This window comes from Pinus tabuliformis, chromosome 7 (genome assembly GCF_031772625.1).
Source record: "Pinus tabuliformis cultivar Carrire ecotype Pingquan chromosome 7, CPIR1, whole genome shotgun sequence".
NCBI lineage: Eukaryota > Viridiplantae > Streptophyta > Pinopsida > Pinales > Pinaceae > Pinus > Pinus tabuliformis.
The window spans coordinates 1,008,921,417-1,008,929,910 of NC_142293.1; positions in this window are offsets into that span (position 1 = coordinate 1,008,921,417).

An 8,494-nucleotide genomic window follows, 5' to 3' on the forward strand; every position below is an offset into this window, starting at 1 on the left:
GGGAGTGGGCGGGTGAATCAATATTTAAACTTTCACAATATTAATTTTCCCTTTTCAAATTGTATAAGTGATTTTATAGAAACCAAATAGTGTATGTTTGTGACTATAATGAAGGAACCAATGTATAGATAATAGACTTGTGAAATTTCTATTTCATTGTCTGTTGAACTTAAACCAAAGTGTGATGCATTTACTAAGTAGTAAAAAGATGCAGTAAAAACAAAAGTAAATCAACACACGTAGGAAACGCACATGAAAACTAGGATTTTTCAAGTGGAAAACCAATCTGGGAAAACAAATACCACTGATGTTGTCTCAGTCTTCAATCATCGTATTATAAAAAGTGTTTACGAGTTTTGTACTGGTGCAAACTTTTTCTAGTAAGCAGGCATCTACCCGCTGAAGGCTACAACCTTCACCTGTTTTCCAGCTTCTACTCAAATGGAACTCCAACCCCATATCTCTTGTACTAGCTAATATGTTTACCAGTACATAGGTGTAAGCCTACAGAACTCTTTCTCCAGGGACCATGTTTGATAAGTTTTCAGACTAGATACTCTTGGTACACATCAACACAATATGTAGGCCATGTTTCAACAAATTTTCATATTGGACTCATCATTAACATTGAAGCTCAAAACCAATCACCAAAACTGTAATACAACCACCAAATAAAATTGCATCAATCAATCGTTGAAACCCATCAACTCTGAAGAAAAAGACAATCAATCAATTTGAACAGTCATATCACCGTCACCAGAACATAGAGCTAGAACTAGAATATTACATCAATAACCAAAACTCACTGCAACCATAAAAACCATGTGTCAGAATGTATAAGCCCCTTCAATGAGGCCAACCTGAATGTATACACTACTTTCTATAACTCAACCTGCATATACCTATAATTATACTAAATCATAAAGCTTATAAAACAAAGACTATACTACCCAAAGACATTTTGAAGATATATTGTCATATTACAGAGTTCTAGATAGATAGAAATAAAGAACTCCCTTCTTACTCAATCAATGAGTCAACCACACTAAATCACCTTATACAATCAGTTTTACCTCAGATTTAATGTAGACATCATTGAAAAACAACAGTAAAAGAACAGTTATGCTCAAATATGTCAATATTTTCTGCACAACAAGCCCTTCCTCTACATACACAACTTGGAAGTACTAAACCATCGTGTATACACGTCTACACTGAGGTGAACCAGCATACAGATCTACAAATAATGACTTATAACTTCGCATATTTTCAAGGCTTCCAATATACCCATATCATAGCATGTAAAGGATAAAACATGCATTATAAATTAGATCTAGACTATCCATTGTCATATCCTACAATGATAAGTCATTTCAGGTTTCATGACCCTGATCCAACATTGTATCCAAGGGTGCACAAGATATTTCAGATCTATATCATAACCATAGTCCTTACAACACAAAATATACTTAATTTATAAGTATTCATGAAAACACCTTTCACTTTCACACCTAACCCTTAAATCTTCTCCTCCACCATATTATAGCCTTTGTCAATACCATCCACCAAAACAACATTTAGAACTTATGGTATTCTTAGACAGGATCAAGTAACCGTTATTCCGCTCAATATTGTGGGCTAATACCATGGTATGGACCCTTAGTATTCTATAACCTTAATTTTCCATCCCATATGCACTTTTATTTATTTGAAAATGTGTGCATGCATATATGCGCCTTTTATTTTTTATACTTGTGTGTATACATGACTTGGACTAGATTAAGCAACATATACAACTTAAAACATCCTCCTTCCTCAATTTCTTGATTTTGATCTGTAATCCTTTATCCCATCATCCTTTTTTTTTGTGGCATTACTCTGTTACCTCTAAATAGAACTGTTACAATGTGAGTTTCACTCTATCATTTCTGAACTAACCTGTATGTGGGTTACCATCAAGGACAACACATCTACCATTATGCCAACAATCTCCCCCTTTGGACTTCATGGAAACCATATTGGTGTTGATCACTTCAACCCATAGAAACTCTTAGATATATCAAGAAACATGAAGATACTATCCCCCTTTGACATCAAGGGCAAAGGGCCGACCAAGATATTCTTCCCCTTAGTACCTGTTGAGATGCACTATACTGTCTATTCTCCTCCTGAGCACATGCAAAGTCTGCAGAAATATTATTTTAAAGAATAATATGACTCTATAACTCAACTATGTGAGTATGGCCTTCCTATCAACAATGACTCATACATACATCAATCACTCATTGACGTCGAGATACATCAAATGTTCATACAGGATAGAAAATTGCAATTATTACATCATCCTTCCCATGCATAGTGGGGGTACAAATTACATCATATCTCCAATGGGACTCATTCATAATAGACTATGACAGAAAGAGACATATTATTACACCATAGGTATTTAGATGAATTTTTCATAAAATGACATTAATAACTAAGACCATAGCTGCATTTACCAACCATGATGCCAACAATGCATAATGTTTTGAAGGCTAATGCTCCCCCTAAACCTATGCTACATGTGCATTGCCAACAATCAATTCATCAAGGATTCTTCATCAATCAAATAAACATCAATGAGAAAATCATATCAGGGGACTCTATCCATCACGATTAGACTAAAAAAGCATGTCAGAAACCGGTTTTAAGTCCAACCCACTATTTTTCTATCAGAAAAGCACCTACCCTACTATTGGCACTGAAACTCATGTATATGCGCGACTCTGCTTCATGAAATCTATGTATAGGAAAAATTCCTCTAAATATGAATAAACTATTTTTAATAGTAGGATGAGGCAGAAACATCTCCCAAATTTTGTCTTAGATATTCAAATGCTTCTCTAGGAAGAGGTTTGGTAAATATATCAGAAACCTAATCTTTTGAGGGAACATAATTTAATTTAGGCTTTTGTTCAAGCACTTGTTCACGTAGAAAGTGGTACTTAATGGGTATGTGCATGGTCTTAGAGTGCATAACATGATTTTTCGAGATACTAATCACACTTGTATTGTCACATCGGATGGAGATGGGTTGCGAACATGTAATTTGAATATCTTGTAATGTCTGCATCCTCCAGGAAAGTTGTGTGCACCAAGATGTAGGAGCAAAATATTATGCTTCCACTATAGATAAGGTAATCAATTTTTTTTTCTTGTTGAACCAAGGTACTAATCCTGATCCCATATAAAATGCATCTCCACTAGTGCTTTTTTTTCATCAACATTTCCAGCCCAATCAGCATTTGTATATGCATGAAGAGTGAGATCTGTATCTTTAGGATACCATAGACCAAAGTCTTGAGTTCCTTGGAGATATTTGAATATTCTTTTTACGGCATGAAGATGTAATTCCTTCAGATTGGCTTGGAATCTTCCAACAATTCTTATTGCATGCATGATATCTAGTCTGGTACCTGTTAAATAAAGTAGACTTCCAATCGTAGATTTGTACTCTGATTGATTCACTGTAGGAGAATCATCATTACAACTGAGACTACATCTTGTTACCATTAGAGTACATACTCGTTTGGAATATTCCATTCCATACTTCTTCAGAATTGGCTTGAGATATTTAGTTTATGAGAGAAAGATGTCATCTTTTTTTTTTGCACGTGTAGACCAAAAAGAAAAGGCTAGTTCTCCATGTAAAGACATTTCAAATTATTGTTGCATAAACGAAGCAAAGTTTTGACTCATAGATTCTTCATTACTTCCAAAGATGATATCATCAACATAAACAACAATAATTAGCATTTTATCATTCTAAATGTTTGTATATAAGTTGTTGTCTGCATATCCTTTTGTTAAACCTTGTTGTTGAAGATATTTGTCAAGGCGATAATACCATGCCCTTGGAGCTTGTTTCAGTCCATATAAACCCTTTTTGAGTTTGCATAGAAGCTTTGCATCATTTCCTAGAACAAATCCTTCTTGTTGTTCAGTGTTTACTTATTCTTCTAAGTATCCATTAAGAAATGCAGATTTTACATCATTTTGATAAACCTTGAAGTTTTGAAAACTTGAAAGAGAAAAAAACATTCTTGTGGCTTCAAGTCTAGTAGCAGGTGAAAATATTTATTAAGAGTCTATACCTTCTTGTTGTGCATACCCTTTACAAACACGCCTTGCTTTATTCCTAATTACCTCTCCATTTTCATTCAACTTATTCTTGAATATCAATTTTGTTCCTATAACATTTCTATCATGAGGTCTAGCAACTAATTCCCAAGAATCATTCTTTTCAATTTGGGCATATTCTTCATCCATGGCCTTAACCAACATTCATCTATGATAGCTTCATTTACATTTTGTGGTTCTATGTAGGATAATAATTCTAGATAATTGGAATATCCTACAAGACTTCTTCTTGTTTGTACTCAAGACCCTTCTTCTCGTAGAATTTAAGATTCTTGATGATTATTTTGAACATACCTAGATGACCCTTTTCCCTATCAATTTTATCTTCTTATGATGCTTCATTGATTTCTTGCTCTATATAATTTTGATTTGATATGGGAAAGCATTTACCATCTTCATTATTATCATCTTCCATTGTTGATGTCTCTTGTTTTTGATTTCTGCATGCTTCATCAATTACAACATCAATGCATTCAATAATTTTTTGAAATCTCTTATTATAACATTTGTATCCTTTACTTCTAGACGAATAACCAAGAAATATTCCTTCATTTGCTCTAGGTTCAAACTTACCAAGTTTTTCATCAATCTTTTTGACGAAACACTTGCTTCGTTTCCTTGATCACACATTTGACTAACATTCAATAAGTTATGCTTTAAGCCATCAACATACATCACATTTCTAGTTTTAACCTTTTCTTTTAGATAAACAAAACCTTTACACTTAATGAAAATTTGTGTGTCATTTCCAAAAGAGACATTCTTTTCCTTTTTTAAAGCATTGTATGAAAGGAGTTTATCTTTGTCACCTGCCATGTGTTTAGAGCATCCACTATCAATGTAACATTGATTTTCTTGTCCTTATGCAAACAGAAGCTATGCCACACCTTTCTTACTATAGTTTCTTATTTTCCCATGCCTTGGAGTTTGATGATGTTTGCTCATTTTCATATGGTTTCTAAAATTTTCTCCTGCATTCAGATTCTTCATGACCAAATTTATTGCAAAATGAACATTTATTTTCATCTTCAAGAGGTGAAAAATTATTATAGGATCTCTTGTTGATTCCTGTCACACTCCTTTGTTTTCTTGCTTCTCTAGTCATGATAGTTTTGAAGAAACACATTGAGCAACCTGTTGTAGTGGCTACAACCACCCTCAAAAAATTTTCCTGCACCTAATTTCGGAGCCTCCCTTGAGACTTTCACTTGATTACTGCACACGCTCAGGTTCATTTAGTGAGCTCATGTGAGTCCTTGCATCCACCTTGCTTGTTCATTTCATTCAATTTTCTGCATGTTGGTGTCTAAGTCATGCTTGTGACCATGTTCTGGTTATGCTCAAAGTCTTCGCTTTGTATGTGCTTGTTGTTTTCGCTATGAAATCATCTGCCGCACTCACACACAGAGTCACATTTACTATCACGCAACAATCATCTCGATCAATGAACGATCAGTCACAAGTGTCGCACTTGTCACTTTCACCATCAGTCAATCATGTTGAAGATGTGTGTCTGAATGGTTTGAGTCATTTTGTCATCAAGTCATGAGAGTGTGTGTTTGCATGATCACCTATGCATCCTTCAATTGTTCACACACTTAGTAATTTTTGTTGAAGTTCTGATGACCAAACTCCCCTCCGACAGCTGGACCATCACCTCACCATCGATTTGATTGAATGTCAACCAGAACAGTGTAGAAGAATCAAGCAATTATTTTCAAGTTGCACTGCCTGCAAGCAATTAAATCCACTTTCATACTAACCACCCAGATAGTCAAACCAGACAGTCACCTCGGGACTGACTCCCCTCAAAAATTGTGTAGATGCAACTGACCTTAATTGCTTAGCTGACTGAGGAAATTGCATAGACAAGCTAGATAGACACCAAGTACCCATCCCTGCCTCCCTCAAAAAATTGTGTAGTTTTCCCAGTTAGTGATCTCAGCAGTCAATGAGCTGCTCAACAAAGAAATTGCACCATTTTCATGAGAAGGCCTTTTACTGACCAGTAGTATGCTCAGCTCAGAAATCACACAAAGATGATCAGAAGGCTAGACTCCTAGCCTCAATGTAGTTTCCTCTGCCAACAACTCCTAGCAGTAGACTCCCAGTTCCCTCAAGGAATTGCGCAGTTTTTGCTGCTAGTGACCCAACAACCAACCGCTAGTTCCCTTTGGGAATTGTATAGTTTTTTATGCTAGTGACCCCAACATCCAACTGCCAGTTCCCTCTCGGAATTGTGTTGTTTTGGCTTCCATTGATCCCAGCAACCAACTGCTAGTTCCCTCTGGGAATTCAGTAGTTTTGGCTGCCAAGCTCCTTGGCAATTCCTCCCAAAAACAATGCAATCTCTGCCCATTGACCCTCCTTGCATCCTGTCCCATTCATCTAGAAAATTGTGCAAATTTGGCATTCTAGCCCCTCCTGCCAACTCGTTCTAGAAACTTCACAGATCCTGCCTACCTTCCCTTCCTGCAGCCTGGACTGTCCCTCCCAAAATTTGCACAATTTTTCCTTCCAACCGAGCCAGACCTCACAGACAGTCACTGTCGACTTGAATAACCCATCTTCATCACTAAGTGACTCTTTTGCAGTTTTCATCAGCAGTTCTTGGAGCCATCATCCTGCTTCACAACGTTATTTCCTCTCCCGGTCACTTGCATCCGAAATGATCATGTGTCATGGTACACTATGAGGTTTTGGATTTTATTTCACCTCATCATGAGTGGCCATAGGTATAGGTACACCAACAAATCTAGCAAGACAACAAATGGGATGAACGAAGGGAGCACATGCAAAAGGACAGGTTCAAAAAGAGATGAATGAATTATGCATGCGAATATATGTGCTCGTGAACAGATGATCATGTAAAGATATGTTCATGGATGGACGGATGGGAAAACATGCAAAATGTGTTCACGAACGGATGAATGGAAAAACATGCACCTTTCGCTAACAGATAAGCCTGTCAATACTTCCAACATGCAAGCAAGAAGCAAGATGCGTAAGCATCATCAACTGAACCAAAGACCATCGAAGACTTTATGCACTTTTCCATGTGGACGTGAAGCTATGATACACCATGATGACATCCATCACCCAACAACATTGTAGCTCAACATGCACTCGCGTAGCAATACGAATGTACGAGCACTATCATGTCTAGTCATGTAATGAGTCATATCACACACATATCCACTATGGGCTATGTTGTCAATCAATTTAATGTAACATGGAATTCCAAGAGACCCACTTATTGTACAAAGAGTCATGTAAAGTTGAAAAGTCATGGAAGTCAAACAGTCATGAGGGTAGTCGAACAGCCACAAGGGTCAGTTTAACCCTTCCCTATAAATACCCCCTCATTTGTACATGCCATGGAATTCATTCTACATCTGAACTATTTCCCTTGTTGTAATACATAATATATTAATGGAAATGTGTTGTATATGTTGTTAACATTATCTCGCCCATGTAAACTACTCTCCCGGACAACAGACAAACCTTTCAGATAAAACTTACTGTAACAATAATTGCACTCATTTGGACTCATTCGTTGAGTGTTGTACCTGTTATCTTCCCTTCTGTGTGGTGATTGTTGAATCCGTGTGGACTAGTCCGCTGGAAGTTGTGTATGTCCTATTGTGTTGTGTGTTAGTAGCAATATTGGTACGGATCCCAACCGACCTAGAACTCACTCGCAACCTCTCCCTCGATAGTGAAAGAACCATTGACACAAGTGACACTTACAGTCCCAGGCACCAGAACCTCACTTATCGAAGACAAAGCAAACCACTCTCTTGTGCTGACAAATAAGAGTTGAGGTAAGTCCTTAAGGTAATGGAAAATGGGCCATCGTACTGGATGGGACTCCTGTGGAGTACTAAAGAAAGTATGTTTTTGGTAATTATTTTAGCATCTTTTCATTAGAACCTACAAACCTTTTGCATCATGAACTAGGAAAATGATAAGAAATTGTAATAAAACATGTGAGATTAATATGCAAGATGAAAACACTAATAATGGTCATTTCCTTATGCACAAGGAGGAAAAACGAGAAGTTGCCATTCCAAAGAAAAGTACAAGGATGGGTTAACCGTTGTCCCTTTGACGGGAGGCTGTATGCAAACAAGGCAAAGCAAATCAAAGCGAATAAGCCCTGGAAAGGAAGTGGAGATATTGGCTCGGCGCAGGAAAGGAAAGAGATGACTGAGGACTAACGGTTCGGTGAATCCCTTAGGATCCTTGATCCCGAGGGATCGTTGTTTTATCTATTTCTGCACTTAGATATCTCCGCCTTCACCCTTATAAA